We start from the raw sequence: 26,659 nt of genomic DNA on the forward strand, positions 1-26,659 counted from the left end.
ATTCCTTTCTATTCCATTCCATTCCATTCGATTCCATTCGATTCCATTCGATTCCATTCGATTCCATTCGATTCCATTCCATTCCATTCCATTCCATTGAATTCCATTCCATTCCATTCCATTCCATTGAATTCCGTTCCATTCCATTCCATTCCATTCCATTCCATTCCATTCCATTCCATTGAATTCCATTCCATTCCATTCCATTCCATTGAATTCTGTTCCATTCAATTCCATTCCATTCCATTCCGTTCTACTCGGGTTGATTCCATTCTATTCCATTCCGTTCCGTTCCGTTCCGTTCCGTTCCATTCCACTCGGGTTGATTCCATTCTATTCCATTCCATTCCATTCGATTCCATTCGATTCCATTCGATTCCATTCGATTCCATTCGATTCCATTCGATTCCATTCCATTCCATTGAATTCCATTCCATTCCATTGCATTCCATTGAATTCCGTTCCATTCCATTCAATTCCATTCCATTCCATTCCATTCCATTTGAATTCCATTCCATTCCATTCCATTCCATTCCATTCCATTCCATTCCATTCCATTCCATTCCATTCCATTCCATTCTACACGGGTTGATTCCATTCTATTCCATTCCATTCCATTCGATTCCATTCGATTCCATTCGATTCCATTCCATTCCATTCCATTCTATTCCATTCCATTCCATTCCGTTCCATTGAATTCCATTCCATTCCATTGAATTCCATTCCATTCCATTCCATTCCATTGAATTCCGTTCCTTTCCATTCCATTCCATTCCATTCCATTGAATTCCATTCCATTGAATTCCATTCCATTCCATTCCATTCCACTGAATTCCATTCCATTCCGTTCCGTTCCGTTCCGTTCCGTTCCATTCCGTTCCATTCCATTCCATTCCATTCCATTGAATTCCGTTCCATTCCATTGAATTCCATTCCATTCCGTTCCATTCCATTGAATTCCGTTCCGTTCCGTTCCGTTCCATTCCGTTCCATTCCGTTCCATTCCGTTCTACTCGGGTTGATTCCATTCTATTCCATTCCATTCCATTCGATTCCATTCCATTCCATTCGATTCCATTCCATTCCGTTCTACTCGGGTTCATTCCATTCCATTCCGTTCCGTTCCGTTCCGTTCCGTTCCATTCCTTTCTACTTGTGTTGATTCCATTCCATTCCATTCTATTCCATTGAATTCCATTCCATTCCATTCCATTCCATTCCATTACATGGAATTCCATTGAATTCCATTGAATTCCATTCCATTGAATTCCATTCCATTCCATTGAATTCCATTCCATTCCATTCCATTCCATTCCATTGAATTCCATTCCATTCCATTCCATTCCATTCCATTCCATTCCATTCCATTGAATTCCATTCCATTCCATTCCATTCGATTCCTTTCCATTCCATTGAATTCCATTCCATTCCATTCCATTCCATTCCATTCCATTGAATTCCATTGAATTCCATTCCATTCCGTTCCATTCCATTGAATTCCGTTCCGTTCCGTTCCGTTCCATTCCGTTCCGTTCCATTCCGTTCCATTCTGTTCTATTCCGTTCTACTCGGGTTGATTCCATTCTATTCCATTCCATTCCACTCGATTCCATTCCATTCCATTCCATTCCATTCCATTCCATTCCGTTCTACTCGGGTTCATTCCATTCCATTCCGTTCCGTTCCATTCCTTTCTACTTGTGTTGATTTCATTCCATTCCATTCTATTCCATTGAATTCCATTCCATTCCATTCCATTCCATTCCATGGAATTCCATTGAATTCCATTGAATTCCATTCCATGGAATTCCATTGAATTCCATTGAATTCCATTCCATGGAATTCCATTGAATTCCATTCCATTCCATTCCATGGAATTCCATTCCATTCCATTCCATTCCATTCCATTCCATTCCATTACATGGAATTCCATTGAATTCCATTGAATTCCATTCCATTCCATTCCATTCCATTCCGTTCCATTCCATTCCGATCCATTGCATTGAATTCCGCTCCATTCCATTCCATTCCTTTCCGTTCCGTTCCGTTCCGTTCCGTTCCTTTCCGTTCTACTCAGATTGATTCCATTCTACTCCATTCCATTCCATTCGATTGCATTCGATTCCATTCGATTCCATTCGATTCCATTCCATTCCATTCCATTCCATTCCATTGAATTCCATTACATTCCATTCCATTCCATTCCATTACATTCCATTCCATTCCATTCCATAGAATTCCATTCCATTCCATTCCATTCCATTGAATTCTGTTCCATTCAGTTCCATTCCATTCCATTCCGTTCTACTCGGGTTTATTCCATTCTATTCCATTCCGTTCCGTTCCGTTCCGTTCCTTTCCGTTCCATTCCATTCCACTCGGGTTGGTTCCATTCTATTCCATTCCATTCCATTCGATTCCATTCGATTCCATTCGATTCCATTCGATTCCATTCGATTCCATTCCATTCCATTCCATTCCATTGAATTCCGTTCCATTCCATTCAATTCCATTCCATTCCATTCCATTCCATTTGAATTCCATTCCATTCCATTCCGTTCCATTCCATTCCATTCCATTCCATTCCATTCCGTTCTACTCGGGTTGATTCCATTCTATTCCATTCCATTCCATTCGATTCCATTCGATTCCATTCGATTCCATTCGATTCCATTCCATTCCATTCCATTCCATTCCATTCCATTCCATTCCATTGAATTCCATTCCATTCCATTGAATTCCATTCCATTCCATTCCATTCCATTGAAGTCCGTTCCATTCCATTCCATTCCATTCCATTCCATTCCATTGAATTCCATTCCATTGAATTCCATTCCATTCCATTCCATTCCATTGAATTCCATTCCATTCCGTTCCGTTCCGTTCCGTTCTGTTCCGTTCCGTTCCATTCCATTCCATTCCATTCCATTGAATTCCGTTCCATTCCATTGAATTCCATTCCATTCCGTTCCATTCCATTGAATTCCGTTCCGTTCCGTTCCGTTCCGTTCCATTCCGTTCCATTCCGTTCCATTCCGTTCTACTTGGGTTGATTCCATTCTATTCCATTCCATTCCATTCGATTCCATTCCATTCCGTTCCATTCCATTAAATTCCGTTCTACTCGGGTTCATTCCATTCCATTCCGTTCCTTTCCGTTCCGTACCATTCCTTTCTACTTGTGTTGATTCTATTCCATTCCATTCTATTCCATTGAATTCCATTCCATTCCATTCCATTCCATTCCATTCCATTCCATTGAATTCCATTCCATTCTATTCCATTCCATTCCATAGAATTCCATTCCATTCCATTCCATTCCATTCCATTCCATTCCTTTCCATTCCAATGAATTCCATTGAATTCCGTTCCATTGAATTCCATTCCATTCCATGGAATTCCATTCCATTCCATTCCATTCCATTCCGTTCCATTCCATTCAGTTCCATTCCATTCCATTCCATTCCATTCCGTTCCGTTCCATTCCGTTCCATTCCGTTCCATTCCATTGAATTCCGTTCCCTTGCACTGAATTCCGTTCCATTCCATTCCATTCCTTTCCGTTCCGTTCCGTTCCGTTCCGTTCCGTTCCGTTCTACTCGGGTTGATTCCATTCTATTCCATTCCATTCCATTCGATTCCATTCTAATCCATTCGATTCCATTCGATTCAATTCGATTCCATTCCATTCCATTTCATTCCATTCCATTCCAATGAATTCCATTCCATTCCATTGAATTCCATTCCATTCCATTCCATTCCATTGAATTCCATTCCATTCCATTGAATTCCATTCCATTCCATTCCATTCGATTCCATTCCATTCCATGGAATTCCATTCCATTCCATTCCATTCCATTCCATTCCATTCCATTCCATTCCATTCCATTCGATCCATTCTATTCCTTTCGATTCCATTCGATTCCATTCCATTCCATTCCATTGAATTCCATTCCATTCCATTCCATTCCATTGAATTCCATTCTATTCTATTCCATCGAATTCCATTCCATTCCATTGAATTCCGTTCCATTCCATTCCATTCCATTCCATTCCATTCCATTCCATTCCATTCCATTCCATTCCATTCCATCGAATTCCATTCCATTCCATTCCATTCCATTCCATTCCATTCCATTCCATTCTACTCGGGTTGATTCCATTCTATTACATTCCATTCCATTCGATTCCATTCGATTCCATTCGATTCCATTCGATTCCATTCCATTCCATTCCATTCAATTGAATTCCATTCCATTCCATTCCATTCCATTCCATTCCATTCCATTCAATTACATCGAATTCCAGTACATTCCATTCCATTCCATTCCATTCCATTGTATTCCATTCCATTCCATTGAATTCCATTCCATTCCATTCCATTCCATTGAATTCCGTTCCATTCCATTCCATTCCATTGAATTCCGATCCATTGAATTCCATTCCTTTCCGTTCCCTTCCGTTCCGTTCTGTTCCATTCTACTCGGGTTGATTCCATTCTTTTCCATTACATTCCATTCGATTCCATTCGATTCCATTCCATTCCATTCCATTTGAATTCCATTGCATTCCATTCCATTCCATTCCATTCCATTCCATTCCATTCCATCGAATTCCATTCCATTCGATTCCATTCCATTCCATTCCATTGCATTCCATTCCATTCCATTCTACTCGGGTTGATTCCATTCTATTCCATTCCATTCCATTCGATTCCATTTGATTCCATTCGATTCCATTCGATTCCATTCCATTCCATTCCATTCAATTGAATTCCATTCCATTCCATTCCATTCCTTTCCATTCCATTCCATTCCATTCCATTCCATTCCATTCCGTTCTGCTCGGGTTGATTCCATTTTATTCCATTCCATTCCATTCGATTCCATTCGATTCCATTCGATTCCATTCCATTCCATTCCATTCCATTGAATTCCATTCCATTCCATTCCATTCCATTCCATTCCATTCCATTCCATTCCATTCCTTTCCGTTCCATTCCATTCCGTTCCTTTCCTTTCCATTCCGTTCCATTCCATTCCGTTCCGTTCCATTCCATTGCATTCCGTTCCATTCCATTGAATTCCGTTCCATTGCATTGAATTCCATTCCAATCCATTCCATTCCATTCCGTTCCGTTCCGTTCCGTTCCGTTCCGTTCCGTTCTTCTCGGGTTGATTCCATTCTATTCCATTCCATTCCATTCGATTCCATTCGATTCCATTCGATTCCATTCGATTCCATTCGATTCCATTCCATTCAATTCCATTCCATTGAATTCCATTCCATTCCATTGAATTCCATTCCATTCCATTCCATTCCATTCCATTCCATTCCATTCCATTGAATTCCATTCCATTCCATTGAATTCCATTCCATTCCATCACATTCGATTCCATTCCATTCCATTGAATTCCATTCCATTCCATTCCATTCCATTCCATTCCATTCCATTCCATTGAATTCCATTCCATTGAATTCCATTCCATTCCATTGAATTCCATTGCAATCCATTCCATTCCATTGAATTCCGTTCCATTCCATTCCATTCCATTCCGTTCCATTCCATTTGAATTCCATTCCATTCCATTCCATTCCATTCCATTCCATTCTACTCGGGTTGATTCCATTCTATTCCATTCCATTCCATTCCATTCCATTCCATTCCATTCCATTCAATTCGATTCCATTCTATTCCATTCGATTATATTCGATTCAATTCGATTCCATTCCATTCCATTCCATTCCATTCCATTCCATTGAATTCCATTCCATTCCATTCCGTTCCATTCCATTCCGTTCCATTCCATTCCATTCCATTCAATTCCATTGAACTCCATTCCATTCCATTCCATTCCATTCCATTCCATTCCATTCCATTGAATTCCATTCCATTCCATTCCATTCCATTGAATTCTGTTCCATTCAATTCCATTCGATTCCATTCCGTTCTACTCGGGTTGATTCCATTCTATTCCATTCCGTTCCGTTACGTTCCGTTCCGTTCCTTTCCGTTCCATTCCACTCGGGTTTATTCCTTTCTATTCCATTCCATTCCATTCGATTCCATTCGATTCCATTCGATTCCATTCGATTCCATTCGATTCCATTCCATTCCATTCCATTGAATTCCATTCCATTCCATTCCATTCCATTGAATTCCGTTCCATTCCATTCCATTCCATTCCATTCCATTCCATTCCATTCCATTGAATTCCATTCCATTCCGTTTCGTTCCGTTCCGTTCCGTTCCTTTCCGTTCCATTCCATTCCACTCGGGTTGGTTCCATTCTATTCCATTCCATTCCATTCGATTCCATTCGATTCCATTCGATTCCATTCGATTCCATTCGATTCCATTCCATTCCATTCCATTCCATTCCATTCCATTCCATTCCATTGAATTCCATTCCATTCCATTGAATTCCATTCCATTCCATTCCATTCCATTGAATTCCGTTCCATTCCATTCCATTCCATTCCATTCCATTCCATTGAATTCCATTCCATTGAATTCCATTCCATTCCATTCCATTCCACTGAATTCCATTCCATGCCGTTCCGTTCCGTTCCGTTCCGTTCCATTCCGTTCCATTCCATTCCATTCCATTCCATTGAATTCCGTTCCATTCCATTGAATTCCATTCCATTCCGTTCCATTCCATTGAATTCCGTTCCGTTCCGTTCCGTTCCGTTCCATTCCGTTCCATTCCGTTCCATTCCGTTCTACTCGGGTTGATTCCATTCTATTCCATTCCATTCCATTCGATTCCATTCCATTCCATTCGATTCCATTCCATTCCGTTCTACTCGGGTTCATTCCATTCCATTCCGTTCCGTTCTGTTCCGTTCCGTTCCATTCCTTTCTACTTGTGTTGATTCCATTCCATTCCATTCTATTCCATTGAATTCCATTCCATTCCATTCCATTCCATTCCATTACATGGAATTCCATTGAATTCCATTGAATTCCATTCCATTGAATTCCATTCCATTCCATTGAATTCCATTCCATTCCTTTCCATTCCATTCCATTGAATTCCATTCCATTCCATTCCATTCCATTCCATTCCATTCCATTCCATTCCATTCCATAGAATTCCATTCCATTCCATTCCATTCGATTCCTTTCCATTCCATTGAATTCCATTCCATTCCATTCCATTCCATTCCATTCCATTGAATTCCATTGAATTCCATTCCATTGAATTCCATTCCATTCCATTGAATTCCATTCCATTCCATTCCATTCCATTCCGTTCCATTCCATTCCGTTCCATTCCATTCCATTCCATTCCATTCCATTCCATTCCTTTCCGTTCCGTTCCGTTCCGTTCTACTCGGGTTGATTCCATTCTATTCCATTCCATTCCATTCCATTCCATTCTATTCCATTCGATTCCATTCGATTCAATTCGATTCCATTCCATACCATTCCATTCCATTCCATTCCATTCCATTGAATTCCATTCCATTCCATTCCGTTCCATTCCATTCCGTTCCATTCCATTCCATTCCATTCCATTCCATTACGTTCCGTTCCATTCCGTTCCATTCCGTTCCATTCCATTGAATTCCGATCCATTGCATTGAATTCCGCTCCATTCCATTCCATTCCTTTCCGTTCCGTTCCGTTCCGTTCCGTTCCGTTCCTTTCCGTTCTACTCAGATTGATTCCATTCTACTCCATTCCATTCCATTCGATTGCATTCGATTCCATTCGATTCCATTCGATTCCATTCCATTCCATTCCATTCCATTCCATTCCATTGAATTCCATTCCATTCCATTCCATTCCATTCCATTCCATTCCATTCCATTCCATTGAATTCCATTCCATTCCATTCCATTCCATTGAATTCTGTTCCATTCAATTCCATTCCATTCCATTCCGTTCTACTCGGGTTTATTCCATTCTATTCCATTCCGTTCCGTTCCGTTCCGTTCCTTTCCGTTCCATTCCATTCCACTCGGGTTGGTTCCATTCTATTCCATTCCATTCCATTCGATTCCATTCGATTCCATTCGATTCCATTCGATTCCATTCGATTCCATTCCATTCCATTCCATTCCATTGAATTCCGTTCCATTCCATTCAATTCCATTCCATTCCATTCCATTCCATTTGAATTCCATTCCATTCCATTCCGTTCCATTCCATTCCATTCCATTCCATTCCATTCCATTCCATTCCGTTCTACTCGGGTTGATTCCATTCTATTCCATTCCATTCCATTCGATTCCATTCGATTCCATTCGATTCCATTCGATTCCATTCCATTCCATTCGATTCCATTCCATTCCATTCCATTCCATTCCATTGAATTCCATTCCATTCCATTGAATTCCATTCCATTCCATTCCATTCCATTGAAGTCCGTTCCATTCCATTCCATTCCATTCCATTCCATTCCATTGAATTCCATTCCATTGAATTCCATTCCATTCCATTCCATTCCATTGAATTCCATTCCATTCCGTTCCGTTCCGTTCTGTTCCGTTCCGTTCCATTCCATTCCATTCCATTCCAATGAATTCCATTCCATTCCATTGAATTCCATTCCATTCCATTCCATTCCATTGAATTCCATTCCATTCCATTGAATTCCATTCCATTCCATTCGATTCGATTCCATTCCATTCCATTCCATTCCATTCCTTTCCATTCCATTCCATTCCATTCCATTCCATTCCATTCGATTCCATTCGATTCCTTTCGATTCCATTCGATTCCATTCCATTCCATTCCATTCCATTGAATTCCATTCCATTCCATTCCATTCCATTGAATTCCATTCCATTCCATTCCATCGAATTCCATTCCATTCCATTGAATTCCATTCCATTCCATTCCATTCCATTCCATTCCATTCCATTCCATTCCATTCCATTACATCGAATTCCAGTCCATTCCATTCCATTCCATTCCATTCCATTGTATTCCATTCCATTCCATTGAATTCCATTCCATTCCATTCCATTCCATTGAATTCCGTTCCATTGAATTCCATTCCTTTCCGTTCCCTTCCGTTCCGTTCTGTTCCATTCTACTCGGGTTGATTCCATTCTTTTCCATTACATTTCATTCGATTCCATTCGATTCCATTCCATTCCATTCCATTTGAATTCCATTGCATTCCATTCCATTCCATTACGTTCCGTTCCATTCTGTTCCATTCCGTTCCATTCCATTGAATTCCGATCCATTGCATTGAATTCCATTCCATTCCATTCCATTCCATTCCATTCCATTCCATTGAATTCCATTCCATTCCATTCCATTCCATTCCATTCCATTCCATTCCATTCCATTCCATTCCATTGAATTCCATTCCACTCCATTCCATTCCATTGAATTCTGTTCCATTCAATTCCATTCCATTCCATTCCGTTCTACTCGGGTTTATTCCATTCTATTCCATTCCGTTCCATTCCGTTCCGTTCCTTTCCGTTCCATTCCATTCCACTCGGGTTGGTTCCATTCTATTCCATTCCATTCCATTCGATTCCATTCGATTCCATTCGATTCCATTCGATTCCATTCGATTCCATTCCATTCCATTCCATTCCATTGAATTCCGTTCCATTCCATTCAATTACATTCCATTCCATTCCATTCCATTTGAATTCCATTCCATTCCATTCCGTTCCATTCCATTCCATTCCATTCCATTCCATTCCATTCCGTTCTACTCGGGTTGATTCCATTCTATTCCATTCCATTCCATTCGATTCCATTTGATTCCATTCGATTCCATTCGATTCCATTCCATTCCATTCCATTCCATTCCATTCCATTCCATTCCATTCCATTGAATTCCATTCCATTCCATTGAATTCCATTCCATTCCATTCCATTCCATTGAAGTCCGTTCCATTCCATTCCATTCCATTCCATTCCATTGAATTCCATTCCATTCCATTCCATTCCATTGAATTCCATTCCATTCCGTTCCGTTCCGTTCCGTTCCGTTCCGTTCCATTCCATTCCATTCCATTCCATTGAATTCCGTTCCATTCCATTGAATTCCATTCCATTCCGTTCCATTCCATTGAATTCCGTTCCGTTCCGTTCCGTTCCGTTCCATTCCGTTCCATTCCGTTCCATTCCGTTCTACTTGGGTTGATTCCATTCTATTCCATTCCATTCCATTCGATTCCATTCCATTCCGTTCCATTCCATTAAATTCCGTTCTACTCGGGTTCATTCCATTCCATTCCGTTCCTTTCCGTTCCGTACCATTCCTTTCTACTTGTGTTGATTCCATTCCATTCCATTCTATTCCATTGAATTCCATTCCATTCCATTCCATTCCATTCCATTCCATTGAATTCCATTCCATTCCATTCCATTCCATTCCATTCCATTCCATTGAATTCCATTCCATTCTATTCCATTCCATTCCATTGAATTCCATTCCATTCCATTCCATTCCATTCCATTCCTTTCCATTCCATTGAATTCCATTGAATTCCGTTCCATTGAATTCCATTCCATTCAATGGAATTCCATTCCATTCCATTCCATTCCATTCCGTTCCATTCCATTCCGTTCCATTCCATTCCATTCCATTCCATTCCGTTCCGTTCCATTCCGTTCCATTCCGTTCCATTCCATTGAATTCCGTTCCCTTGCACTGAATTCCGTTCCATTCCATTCCATTCCTTTCCGTTCCGTTCCGTTCCGTTCCGTTCCGTTCCGTTCTACTCGGGTTGATTCCATTCTATTCCATTCCATTCCATTCGATTCCATTCTAATCCATTCGATTCCATTCGATTCAATTCGATTCCATTCCATTCCATTTCATTCCATTCCATTCCAAAGAATTCCATTCCATTCCATTGAATTCCATTCCATTCCATTCCATTCCATTGAATTCCATTCCATTCCATTGAATTCCATTCCATTCCATTCCATTCGATTCCATTCCATTCCATGGAATTCCATTCCATTCCATTCCATTCCATTCCATTCCATTCCATTCCATTCCATTCCATTCCATTCCATTCGATTCCTTTCGATTCCATTCGATTCCATTCCATTCCATTCCATTCCATTGAATTCCATTCCATTCCATTCCATTCCATAGAATTCCATTCCATTCCATTCCATCGAATTCCATTCCATTCCATTGAATTCCATTCCATTCCATTCCATTCCATTCCATTCCATTCCATTCCATTACATCGAATTCCAGTCCATTCCATTCCATTCCATTCCATTCCATTCCATTGTATTCCATTCCATTCCATTGAATTCCATTCCATTCCATTCCATTCCATTGAATTCCGTTCCATTGAATTCCATTCCTTTCCGTTCCCTTCCGTTCCGTTCTGTTCCATTCTACTCGGGTTGATTCCATTCTTTTCCATTACATTTCATTCGATTCCATTCGATTCCATTCCATTCCATTCAATTCCATTCCATTCCATTGAATTCCTTTCCATTCCATTCCATTCCATTGCATTCCATTCCATTCCATTCCATTGAATTCCATTCCATTCCATTCCATTCCATTCCATTCCATTGAATTCCATTCCATTCCATTCCATTCCATTCCATTCCATTCCATTCCATTCCATTCCATTGAATTCCATTGAATTCCATTCCATTGAATTCCATTCCATTCCATTGAATTCCATTCCATTCCATTCCATTCCATTCCCTTCCATTCCATTCCGTTCCATTGCATTCCATTCCATTCCATTCCATTCCGTTCCGTTCCATTCCGTTCCATTCCATTCCATTCCATTGAATTCCGTTCCATTGCATTGAATTCCGTTCCATTCCATTCCATTCCTTTCCGTTCCGTTCCGTTCCGTTCCGTTCCGTTCTACTCGGGTTGATTCCATTCTATTCCATTCCATTCCATTCTATTCCATTGTATTCCATTCGATTCCTTTCGATTCAATTCGATTCCATTCCATTCCATTCCATTCCATTCCATTCCATTCCATTCCATTGAATTCCATTCCATTCCATTCCGTTCCATTCCATTCCGTTCCATTCCATTCCATTCCATTCCATTCCATTCCATTCCGTTCCATTACGTTCCGTTCCATTCCGTTCCATTCCATTGAATTCCGATCCATTGCATTGAATTCCGTTCCATTCCATTCCATTCCTTTCCGTTCTGTTCCGTTCCGTTCCGTTCCGTTCTACTCGGATTGATTCCATTCTATTCCATTCCATTCCATTCCATTCCATTCCCTTCCATTCCATTCCGTTCCATTCCATTCCATTCCATTCCATTCCGTTCCGTTCCATTCCGTTCCATTCCGTTCCATTCCATTGAATTCCGTTCCATTGCATTGAATTCCGTTCCATTCCATTCCATTCCTTTCCGTTCCGTTCCGTTCCGTTCCGTTCCGTTCTACTCGGGTTGATTCCATTCTATTCCATTCCATTCCATTCTATTCCATTGTATTCCATTCGCTTCCATTCGATTCCATTCGACTCCATTCCATTCCATTCCATTCCATTCCATTCCATGGTACTCCATTCCATTCCATTGCATTCCATTCCATTCCTTTCCATTCCATTGAATTCCATTCCATTCCATTCCATTCCATTGAATTCTGTTCCATTCAATTCCATTCGATTCCATTCCGTTCTACTCGGGTTGATTCCATTCTATTCCGTTCCGTTCCGTTCCGTTCCGTTCCGTTCCATTCCATTCCACTCGGGTTGATTCCATTCGATTCCATTCCATTCCATTCGATTCCATTCGATTCCATTCGATTCCATTCGATTCCATTACATTCCATTCCATTCCATTGAATTCCATTCCATTCCATTCCATTCCATTGAATTCCGTTCCATTCCATTCTATTGCATTCCATTCCATTCCATTGAATTCCATTACATTGAATTCCATTCCATTCCATTCCCTTCCATTGAATTCCATTCCATTCCGTTCCGTTCCGTTCCGTTCCGTTCCGTTCCATTCCATTCCATTCCATTCCATTGAATTCCGTTCCATTCCATTGAATACCGTTCCATTCCGTTCCATTCCATTGAATTCCGTTCCGTTCCGTTCCGTTCCGTTCCGTTCCGTTCCATTCCGTTCCATTCCGTTCTACTCGGGTTGATTCCATTCTATTCCGTTCCATTCCACTCGATTCCATTCCATTCAATTCCATTCCATTCCATTCCATTCCGTTCTACTCGGGTTCATTCCATTCCATTCCGTTCCGTTCCGTTCCGTTCCATTCCATTCTACTTGTGTTGATTTCATTCCATTCCATTCTATTCCATTGAATTCCATTCCATTCCATTCCATTCCATTCCATTGAATTCCATTCCATTGCATTCCATTCCATTCCATTCCATTGAATTCCATTGAATTCCATTCCATTGAATTCCATTCCATTCCATTGAATTCCATTCCATTCCATTCCATTCCATTCCGTTCCATTCCATTCCGTTACATTCCATTCCATTCCATTCCATTCCGTTCCATTCCGTTCCATTCCGTTCCATTCCATTGAATTCCGTTCCATTGCATTGAATTCCGTTCCATTCCATTCCATTCCATTCCATTCCGTTCCATTCCATTCCATTCCATTCCATTACGTTCCGTTCCATTCCGTTCCATTCCATTGAATTCCGATCCATTGCATTGAATTCCGTTCCATTCCATTCCATTCCTTTCCGTTCCGTTCCGTTCCGTTCCGTTCCGTTCTACTCGGATTGATTCCATTCTATTCCATTCCATTCCATTCGATTCCATTCGATTCCATTCGATTCCATTCGATTCCATTCCATTCCATTCCATTCCATTGAATTCCATTCCATTCCATTCCATTCCATTCCATTCCATTGAATTCCATTGAATCCCATTCCATTGAATTCCATTCCATTCCATTCCATTCCGTTCCATTCCATTCCGTTCCATTCCATTCCATTCCATTCCATTCCATTCCGTTCCGTTCCATTCCGTTCCATTCCGTTCCATTCCATTGAATTCCGTTCCATTGCATTGAATTCCGTTCCATTCCATTCCATTCCTTTCCGTTCCGTTCCGTTCCGTTCCGTTCCGTTCCATTCTACTCGGGTTGATTCCATTCCATTCCATTCCATTCCATTCGATTCCATTCTATTCCATTCGATTCCATTCGATTCAATTCGATTCGATTCCATTCCTTTCCATTCCATTCCATTCCATTCCATTGAATTCCATTCCATTGCATTCCATTCCATTCCATTCCATTGAATTCCATTGAATTCCATTCCATTGAATTCCATTCCATTCCATTGAATTCCATTCCATTCCATTCCATTCCATTCCGTTCCATTCCATTCCGTTACATTCCATTCCATTCCATTCCATTCCGTTCCATTCCGTTCCATTCCGTTCCATTCCATTGAATTCCGTTCCATTGCATTGAATTCCGTTCCATTCCATTCCATTCCATTCCATTCCGTTCCATTCCATTCCATTCCATTCCATTACGTTCCGTTCCATTCCGTTCCATTCCATTGAATTCCGATCCATTGCATTGAATTCCGTTCCATTCCATTCCATTCCTTTCCGTTCCGTTCCGTTCCGTTCCGTTCCGTTCTACTCGGATTGATTCCATTCTATTCCATTCTCTTCCATTCGATTCATTTCGATTCCATTCCATTCCATTCCATTCCATTCCATTCCATTCCATTCCATTCCATTCCATTCTACTCGGGTTGATTCCATTCTATTCCATTCCATTCCATTCGATTCCATTCGATTCCATTCGATTCCATTCCATTCCATTCCATGGAATTCCATTCCATTCCATTCCATTCCATTCCATTGAATTCCATTCCATTCCATTGAATTCCATTCCATTCCATTCCATTCCATTGAATTCCGTTCCATTCCCTTCCATTCCACTCCATTCCATTCCATTGAATTGCATTACATTGAATTCCATTCCATTCCATTCCATTCCATTGAATTCCATTCCATTCCGTTCCGTTCCGTTCCATTCCGTTCCGTTCCTTTCCATTCCATTCCATTCCATTCCATTGAATTCCGTTCCATTCCATTGAATTCCATTCCATTCCGTTCCATTCCATTGAATTCCGTTCCGTTCCGTTCCGTTCCATTCCGTTCCGTTCCATTCCGTTCCATTCCGTTCTATTCCGTTCTACTCGGGTTGATTCCATTCTATTCCATTCCATTCCACTCGATTCCATTCCATTCCATTCCATTCCATTCCATTCCATTCCATTCCGTTCTACTCGGGTTCATTCCATTCCATTCCGTTCCGTTCCATTCCTTTCTACTTGTGTTGATTTCATTCCATTCCATTCTATTCCATTGAATTCCATTCCATTCCATTCCATTCCATTCCATTCCTTTCCATTCCATTCCATTCCATTCCATTCCATTCCATTCGATTCCATTCGATTCCTTTCGATTCCATTCGATTCCATTCCATTCCATTCCATTCCATTGAATTCCATTCCATTCCATTCCATTCCATTGAATTCCATTCCATTCCATTCCATCGAATTCCATTCCATTCCATTGAATTCCATTCCATTCCATTCCATTCCATTCCATTCCATTCCATTCCATTCCATTCCATTCCATTCCATTCCATTCCATTACATCGAATTCCAGTCCATTCCATTCCATTCCATTCCATTCCATTGTATTCCATTCCATTCCATTGAATTCCATTCCATTCCATTCCATTCCATTGAATTCCGTTCCATTGAATTCCATTCGTTTCCGTTCCCTTCCGTTCCGTTCTGTTCCATTCTACTCGGGTTGATTCCATTCTTTTCCATTACATTTCATTCGATTCCATTCGATTCCATTCCATTCCATTCCATTTGAATTCCATTGCATTCCATTCCATTCCATTACGTTCCGTTCCATTCTGTTCCATTCCGTTCCATTCCATTGAATTCCGATCCATTGCATTGAATTCCATTCCATTCCATTCCATAACTTTCCGTTCCGTTCCGTTCCGTTCCGTTCCGTTCCGTTCTACTCGGGTTGATTCCATTCTATTCCATTCCATTCCATTCGATTCCATTCTAATCCATTCGATTCCATTCGATTCTATTCGATTCCATTCCATTCCATTTCATTCCATTCCATTCCAATGAATTCCATTCCATTCCATTGAATTCCATTCCATTCCTTTCCATTCCATTCCATTCCATTCCATTCCATTCCATTCGATTCCATTCGATTCCTTTCGATTCCATTCGATTCCATTCCATTCCATTCCATTCCATTGAATTCCATTCCATTCCATTCCATTCCATTGAATTCCATTCCATTCCATTCCATCGAATTCCATTCCATTCCATTGAATTCCATTCCATTCCATTCCATTCCATTCCATTCCATTCCATTCCATTCCATTCCATTCCATTCCATTCCATTACATCGAATTCCAGTCCATTCCATTCCATTCCATTCCATTCCATTGTATTCCATTCCATTCCATTGAATTCCATTCCATTCCATTCCATTCCATTGAATTCCGTTCCATTGAATTCCATTCCTTTCCGTTCCCTTCCGTTCCGTTCCGTTCCGTTCTACTCGGATTGATTCCATTCTACTCCATTCCATTCCATTCGATTGCATTCGATTCCATTCGATTCCATACGATTCCATTCCATTCCATTCCATTCCATTCCATTCCATTCCATTCCATTGAATTCCATTCCATTCCATTCCATTCCATTCCATTCCATTCCATTCCATTCCATTCCATTCCATTGAATTCCATTCCACTCCATTCCATTCCATTGAATTCTGTTCCATTCAATTCCATTCCATTCCATTCCGTTCTACTCGGGTTTATTCCATTCTATTCCATTCCGTTCCATTCCGTTCCGTTCCTTTCCGTTCCATTCCATTCCACTCGGGTTGGTTCCATTCTATTCCATTCCATTCCATTCGATTCCATTCGATTCCATTCGATTCCATTCGATTCCATTCGATTCCATTCCATTCCATTCCATTCCATTGAATTCCGTTCCATTCCATTCAATTACATTCCATTCCATTCCATTCCATTCCATTCCATTCCATTCCATTCCATTCCATTCCGTTCCATTCCATTCCATTCCTTTCCATTCCATTCCGTTCCATTCCATTCCATTCCTTTCCATTCCATTCCGTTCCGTTCCATTCCGTTCCATTCCGTACCATTCCATTGAATTCCGTTCCATTGCATTGAATTCCGTTCCATTCCATTCCATTCCTTTCCGTTCCGTTCCGTTCCGTTCCGTTCCGTTCCGTTCCGTTCCATTCCGTTCTACTCGGGTTGATTCCATTCTATTCCATTCCATTCAGTTCGATTCCATTCCATTCCATTCCATTCCATTCCATTGAATTCCATTCCTTTCCATTCCTTTCCATTCCATTCCGTTCCATTCCATTCCATTCCATTCCATTACGTTCCGTTCCATTCCGTTCCATTCCGTTCCATTCCACTGAATTCCGATCCATTGCATTGAATTCCGTTCCATTCCATTCCATTCCTTTCCGTTCCGTTCCGTTCCGTTCCGTTCTACTCGGATTGATTCCATTCTATTCCATTCCATTCCATTCGATTCCATTCGATTCCATTCGATTCCATTCCATTAAATTCCATTCCATTCCATTCCATTCCATTCCATTCCATTGAATTCCATGGAATTCCACTCCTTTCCATTCCATTCCATTCCATTCCATTCCATTCCATTCCATTGAATTCTGTTCCATTCAATTCCATTCCATTCCATTCCGTTCTACTCGGGTTGATTCCATTCTATTCCATTCCGTTCCGTTCCGTTCCGTTCCGTTCCATTCCACTCGGGTTGATTCCATTCTATTCCATTCCATTCCATTCGATTCCATTCGATTCCATTCGATTCCATTCGATTCCATTCGATTCCATTCGATTCCATTCGATTCCATTCCATTCCATTGAATTCCATTCCATTCCATTCCATTCCATTGAATTCCGTTCCATTCCATTCAATTCCATTCCATTCAATTCCATTCCATTTGAATTCCATTCCATTCCTTTCCGTTCCATTCCATTCCATTCCATTCCATTCCATTCTACTCGGGTTGATTCCATTCTATTCCATTCCATTCCATTCGATTCCATTCGATTCCATTCGATTCCATTCGATTCCATTCCATTCCATTCCATTCCATTCCATTCCATTCCATTCCATTCCATTCCGTTGAATTCCATTCCATTCCATTGAATTCCATTCCATTCCGTTCCATTCCATTGAATTCCGTTCCTTTCCATTCCATTCCATTCCATTCCATTCCATTGAATTCCATTCCATTGAATTCCATTCCATTCCATTCCATTCCATTGAATTCCATTCCATTCCGTTCCGTTCCGTTCCGTTCCGTTCCGTTCCGTTCCATTCCATTCCATTCCATTCCATTGAATTCCGTTCCATTCCATTGAATTCCATTCCATTCCGTTCCATTCCATTGAATTCTGTTCCGTTCCGTTCCGTTCCGTTCCGTTCCATTCCGTTCCATTCCGTTCCTTTCCGTTCTACTCGGGTTGATTCCATTCTATTCCATTCCATTTCATTCGATTCCATTCGATTCCATTCCATTCCATTCCATTCCATTCCATTCCATTCCATTCCATTGAATTCCATTCCATTCCATTCCATCGAATTCCATTCCATTCCATTGAATTCCATTCCATTCCATTCCATTCCATTCCATTCCATTCCATTCCATTCCATTCCATTCCATTCCATTCTACTCGGGTTGATTCCATTCTATTACATTCCATTCCATTCGATTCCATTCGATTCCATTCGATTCCATTCGATTCCATTCCATTCCATTCCATTCAATTGAATTCCATTCCATTCCATTCCATTCCAATCCATTCCATTCCATTCCATTCCATTCCATTCCATTCCATTCCATTCCATAGAATTCCATTCCATTCCATTGAATTCCATTCCATTCCATTCCATTCCATTGAATTCCGTTCCATTCCATTCCATTCCATTCCATTCCATTCCATTGAATTCCATTACATTCCGTTCCGTTCCGTTCCGTTCCGTTCTGTTCCGTTCCATTCCATTCCATTCCATTCCATTGAATTCCGTTCCATTCCATTGAATTCCATTCCATTCCGTTCCATTCCATTGAATTCCTTTCCGTTCCGTTCCGTTCCGTTCCGTTCCATTCCGTTCCATTCCGTTCCATTACGTTCTACTCGGGTTGATTCCATTCTATTCCATTCCATTCCACTCGATTCCATTCCATTCCATTCCATTCCATTCCATTCCGTTCTACTCGGGTTCATTCCATTCCATTCCTTTCCGTTCCGTTCCGTTCCGTTCCGTTCCGTTCCGTTCTACTCGGGTTGATTCCATTCTATTCCATTCCATTTCATTCGATTCCATTCGATTCCATTCGATTCCATTCCACTCCATTCCATTCCATTCCATTCCATTCCATTCCATTCCATTGAATTCCATTCCATTCCATTCCATTAAATTGAATTCCGTTCCATTCCATTCCATTCCATTCCATTCCATTCCATTGAATTCCATTCCATTGAATTCCATTCCATTCCATTCCATTCCACTGAATTCCATTCCATTCCGTTCTGTTCCGTTCCATTCCGTCCATTCCATTCCATTCCATTCCATTGAATTCCGTTCCATTCCATTGAATTCCATTCCATTCCGTTCCATTCCATTGAATTCCGTTCCGTTCCGTTCCGTTCCGTTCCATTCCGTTCCATTCCGTTCCATGCCGTTCTACTCGGGTTGACTCCATTCTATTCCATTCCATTCCATTCGATTCCATTCGATTCCATTCGATTCCATTCGATTCCATTCCATTCCATTCCATTCCATTCCATTCCATTCCATTGAATTCCATTCCATTCCATTCCATCGAATTCCATTCCATTCCATTGAATTCCATTCCATTCCATTCCATTCCATTCCATTCCATTCCATTCCATTCCATTCCATTCCATTCCATTCCATTCCATTCTACTTGGGTTGATTCCATTCTATTACATTCCATTCCATTCGATTCCATTCGATTCCATTCGATTCCATTCGATTCCATTCCATTCCATTCCATTCAATTGAATTCCATTCCATTCCATTCCATTCCATTCCTTTCCATTCCATTCCATTCCATTCCATTCCATTCCATTGAATTCCATTCCATTCCATTGAATTCCATTCCATTCCATTCCATTCCATTGAATTCCGTTCCGTTCCGTTCCATTCCATTCCATTCCATTCCATTGAATTCCGTTCCATTGCATTGAATTCCATTCCATTCCGTTCCATTCCATTGAATTCTGTTCCATTCCGTTCCGTTCCGTTCCGTTCCGTTCCGTTCTACTCGGATTGATTCCATTCTATTCCATTCCATTCCATTCGATTCCATTCGATTCCATTCGATTCCATTCGACTCCATTCCATTCCATTCAATTCCATTCCATTCCATTCCATTGAACTCCATTCCATTCCACTCCATTCCATTCCATTCCATTCCATTGAATTCCATTCCATTCCATTCCATTCCATTGAATTCTGTTCCATTCCATTCCATTCCATTCCATTCCATTCCATTCCATTCCATTACATTCCATTACATTCCGTTCCATTCCGTTCCATTCCATTGAATTCCGATCCATTGCATTGAATTCCGTTCCATTCCATTCCATTCCTTTCCGTTCCGTTCCGTTGCGTTCCGTTCCGTTCTACTCGGGTTGATTCCGTTCCATTCCATTCCATTCCTTTCCGTTCCGTTCCGTTCCGTTCCATTCCGTTCTACTCGGATTGATTCCATTCTAATTCCATTCCAATCCATTCGATTCCATTCGATTCCATTCGATTCCATTCCATTCCATTCCATTCCATTCAATTCCATTGAACTCCATTCCATTCCATTGAATTCCATTCCATTCCATTCCATTCCATTGAATTCCGTTCCATTCCATTCCATTGCATTCCATTCCATTCCATTCCATTTGAATTCCATTCCATTCCATTCCATTCCATTCCATTCCATTCCATTCTACTCGGGTTGATTCCATTCTATTCCATTCCATTCCATTCGATTCCATTCGATTCCATTCGATTCCATTCGATTCCATTCCATTCCATTCCATTCCATTCCATTCCATTGAATTCCATTCCATTCCGTTCCGTTCCGTTCCGTTCCGTTCCGTTTCGTTCCGTTCCGTTCTGTTCCGTTCCATTCCATTCCATTCCATTCCATTGAATTCCGTTCCATTCCATTGAATTCCATTCCATTCCGTTCCATTCCATTGAATTCTGTTCCGTTCCGTTCCGTTCCGTTCCATTCCGTTCCATTCCGTTCCTTTCCGTTCTACTCGGGTTGATTCCATTCTATTCCATTCCATTCCATTCGATTCCATTCGATTCCATTCGAATCCATTCGATTCCATTCGATTCCATTCGATTCAATTCCATTCCATTGAATTCCATTCCATTCCATTCCATTCCATTGAATTCCGTTCCATTCCATTCAATTCCATTCCATTCCATTCCTTTCCGTTCCGTTCCGTTCCGTTCCGTTCCGTTCTACTCGGGTTGATTCCATTCTATTCCATTCCATTCCATTCGATTCCATTCTATTCCATTTGATTCCATTCGATACAATTCGATTCCATTCCATTCTATTCCATTCCATTCCATTCCATTCCATTCCATTCCATTCCAGTGAATTCCATTCCGTTCCTTTCCGTTCCATTCCATTGAATTCCGATCCATTGCATTGAATTCCGTTCCATTCCATTCCATTCCTTTCCGTTCCGTTCCATTCCGTTCCGTTCCGTTCTACTCGGATTGATTCCATTCTATTCCATTCCATTCCATTCGATTCCATTCGATTCCATTCGACTCCATTCCATTCCATTCCATTCCATTCCATTCCATTCCATTGAACTCCATTCCATTCCAATCCATTCCATTCCATTCCATTCCATTCCATTGAATTCCATTCCATTCCATTCCATTCCATTGAATTCTTTTCCATTCCATTCCATTCCATTCCATTCCGTTCTACTCAGGTTGATTCCATTCTATTCCATTCCGTTCCGTTCCGTTCCGTTCCGTTCCGTTCCATTCCACTCGGGTTGATTCCATTCTATTCCATTCCATTCCATTCGATTCCATTCGATTCCATTCGATTCCATTCCATTCCATTCCATTCCATTCCATTGAATTCCATTCCATTCCATTCCATTCCATTCCATTCCATTCCATTCCATTCCATTCCATTAAATTCTATTCCATTGAATTCCATTCCATTCCGTTCCATTCCAATCCATTCCATTCCATTCCATTCCATCGAATTCCGTTCCATTCCATTCCATTCCATTCCATTCCATTCCATTCCATTCTACTCGGGTTGATTCCATTCTATTACATTCCATTCCATTCGATTCCATTCGATTCCATTCGATTCCATTCGATTCCATTCCATTCCATTCAATTGAATTCCATTCCATTCCTTTCCATTCCATTCCATTCCATTCCATTCCATTCCATTGAATTCCATTCCATTCCATTGAATTCCATTCCATTGAATTCCATTCCATTCCATTGAATTCCATTCCATTCCATTCCATTCCATTGAATTCCGTTCCATTCCATTCCATTCCATTCCATGGAATTCCATTACATTGAATTCCATTCCATTCCGTTCCATTCCATTGAATTCCGTTCCGTTCCGTTCTGTTCCGTTCCGTTCCGTTCCATTCTGTTCCATTCCGTTCCATTCCGTTCTACTCGGGTTGATTCCATTCTATTCCATTCCATTCCACTCGATTCCATTCCATTCCATTCCATTCCATTCCATTCCATTCCGTTCTACTCGGGTTCATTCCATTCCATTCCTTTCCGTTCCGTTCCGTTCCGTTCCGTTCCATTCCGTTCCATTCCGTTCTACTCGGGTTGATTCCATTCTATTCCATTCCATTCCGTTCCATTACGTTCCGTTCCATTCGGTTCCATTCCATTGAATTCCGATCCATTGCATTGAATTCCGTTCCATTCCATTCCATTCCTTTCCGTTCCGTTCCGTTCCGTTCCGTTCCGTTCTACTCGGGTTGATTCCATTCTATTCCATTCCATTCCATTCCATTCGATTCCATTCTATTCCATTCGATTCCATTCGATTCAATTCGATTCCATTCCATTCCATTCCATTCCATTCCATTCCATTCCATTCCATTCCATTGAATTCCATTCCATTCCATTCCGTTCCTTTCCATTCCGTTCCATTCCATTCCATTCCATTCCATTCCATTCCATTACGTTCCGTTCCATTCCGTTCCATTCCGTTCCATTCCATTGAATTCCGATCCATTGCATTGATTTCCGTTCCATTCCATTCCATTCCTTTCCGTTCCGTTCCGTTCCGTTCCATTCCGTTCTACTCGGATTGATTCCATTCTATTCCATTCCATTCCATTCGATTCCATTCGATTCCATTCGATTCCATTCGGTTCCATTCCATTCCATTCCATTCCATTCCATTCCATTCCATTGAACTCCATTCCATTCCATTCCATTCCATTCCATTCCATTCCATTCCATTCCATTGAATTCCATTCCATTCCATTCCATTCCATTGAATTCTGTTCCATTCAATTCCATTCCATTCCATTCCGTTCTACTCGGGTTGATTCCATTCTATTCCATTCCGTTCCGTTCCGTTCCGTTCCGTTCCGTTCCGTTCCGTTCCGTTCCATTCCAGTCGGGTTGCTTCCATTCTATTCCATTCCATTCCATTCCATTCCATTCGATTCCATTCGATTCCATTCGATTCCATTCGATTCCATTCGATTCCATTCCATTCCATTGAATTCCATTCCATTCCATTCCATTCCATTGAATTCCGTTCCATTCCATTCCATTGCATTCCATTCCATTCCATTCCATTTGAATTCCATTCCATTCCATTCCATTCCATTCCATTCCATTCCATTCCATTCCATTCCATTCCATTCCATTCTACTCGGGTTGATTCCATTCTATTCCATTCCATTCCATTCGATTCCATTCGATTCCATTCGATTCCATTCCATTCCATTCCATTCCATTCCATTCCATTCCATTGAATTCCATTCCATTCCATTGAATTCCATTCCATTCCATTCCATTCCATTGAATTCCTTTCCATTCCATTCCATTCCATTCCATTCCATTCCATTGAATTCCATTCCATTGAATTCCATTCCATTCCATTCCATTCCATTGAATTCCATTCCATTCCGTTCCGTTCCGTTCCGTTCCGTTTCGTTCCGTTCCGTTCCGTTCCGTTCCATTCCATTCCATTCCATTCCATTGAATTCCGTTCCATTCCATTGAATTCCATTCCATTCCGTTCCATTCCATTGAATTCTGTTCCGTTCCGTTCCGTTCCATTCCGTTCCATTCCGTTCCTTTCCGTTCTACTCGGGTTGACTCCATTCTATTCCATTCCATTCCATTCGATTCCATTCGATTCCATTCGAATCCATTCGATTCCATTCGATTCCATTCGATTCCATTCCATTCCATTGAATTCCATTCCATTCCATTCCATTCCATTGAATTCCGTTCCATTCCATTCAATTCCATTCCATTCCACTCCTTTCCGTTCCGTTCCGTTACGTTCTACTCGGGTTGATTCCATTCTATTCCATTCCATTCCATTCGATTCCATTCTATTCCATTTGATTCCATTCGATTCCATTCGATTCCATTCGATTCCATTCGATTCCATTCCATTGCATTCCATTCCATTGAATTCCATTCCATTCCATTCCATTCCGTTGAATTCCGTTCCATTCCATTCAATTCCATTCCATTCCATTCCATTCCATTCCATTTGAATTCCATTCCATTCCATTCCATTCCATTCCATTCCATTCCATTCCATTCCATTCCATTCCATTCCATTCTACTCGGGTTGATTCCATTCTATTCCATTCCATTCCATTCGATTCCATTCGATTCCATTCGATTCCATTCGATTCCATTCGATTCCATTCGATTCCATTCCATTCCATTCCATTCCATTCCATTCCATTCCATTGAATTCCATTGCATTCCATTCCATTCCATTCCATTGAATTCCATTCCATTCCATTCCATTCCATTGAATTCTGTTCCATTCAATTCCATTCCATTCCATTCCGTTCTACTCGGGTTGATTCCATTCTATTCCATTCCGTTCCGTTCCGTTCCGTTCCGTTCCATTCCGTTCCGTTCCATTCCACTCGGGTTGATTCCATTCTATTCCATTCCATTCCATTCGATTCCATTCGATTCCATTCGATTCCATTCGATTCCATTCGATTCCATTCGATTGCATTCCATTCCATTGAATTCCATTCCATTCCATTCCATTCCATTGAATTCCGTTCCATTCCATTCAATTTCATTCCATTCCATTCCATTCCATTTGAATTCCATTCCATTCCATTCCATTCCATTCCATTCCATTCCATTCCATTTGAATTCCTTTCCATTCCATTCCATTCCATTCCATTGAATTCCGTTCCATTTCATTCCATTCCATTCCATTCCATTCCATTGAATTCCATTCCATTGTATTCCATTCCATTCCATTCCATTCCATTGAATTCCATTCCATTCCGTTCCGTTCCGTTCCGTTCCGTTCCGTTCCGTTCCGTTCCGTTCCATTCCATTCCATTCCATTCCATTGAATTCCGTTCTATTCCATTGAATTCCATTCCATTCTGTTGCATTCCATTGAATTCCGTTCCGTTCCGTTCCGTTCCATTCCATTCCATTCCGTTCCATTCTGTTCTACTCGGGTTGATTCCATTCTATTCCATTCCATTCCATTCGATTCCATTCCATTCCATTCCATTCCATTCCATTCCGTTCTACTCGGGTTCATTCCATTCCATTCCGTTCCGTTCCGTTCCGTTCCGTTCCATTCCTTTCTACTTGTGTTGATTCCATTCCATTCCATTCTATTCCGTTGAATTCCATTCCATTCCATTCCATTCCATTCCGTTACATGGAATTACATTGAATTCCATTGAATTCCATTCCATGGAATTCCATTGCATTCCATTCCATTCCATTCCATTGAATTCCATTCCATTAAATTCCATTCCATTCCATTCCATTCCATTCCATTCCATTCCATTGAATTCCATTCCTTTCCATTCCATTCGATTCCATTCCATTCCATTGAATTCCATTCCATTCCATTCCATTCCATTGAATTCCATTGAATTCCATTCCATTGAATTCCATTACATTCCATTGAATTCCATTCCATTCCATTCCATTCCATTCCATTCCATTCCATTCCATTCCGTTCCATTCCATTCCATTCCTTTCCATTCCATTCCGTTTCATTCCATTCCATTGCTTTCCATTCCATTCCGTTCCGTTCCATTCCGTTCCATTCCGTACCATTCCATTGAATTCCGTTCCATTGCATTGAATTCCGTTCCATTCCATTCCATTCCTTTCCGTTCCGTTCCGTTCCGTTCCGTTCCGTTCCATTCCGTTCTACTCGGGTTGATTCCATTCTATTCCATTCCATTCAGTTCGGTTCCATTCCATTCCATTCCATTCCATTCCATTGAATTCCATTCCTTTCCATTCCTTTCCATTCCATTCCGTTCCATTCCATTCCATTCCATTCCA

The sequence above is a fragment of the Gorilla gorilla genome, chromosome 18 (genome assembly GCF_029281585.2).
Source record: "Gorilla gorilla gorilla isolate KB3781 chromosome 18, NHGRI_mGorGor1-v2.1_pri, whole genome shotgun sequence".
Taxonomy (NCBI): domain Eukaryota; kingdom Metazoa; phylum Chordata; class Mammalia; order Primates; family Hominidae; genus Gorilla; species Gorilla gorilla.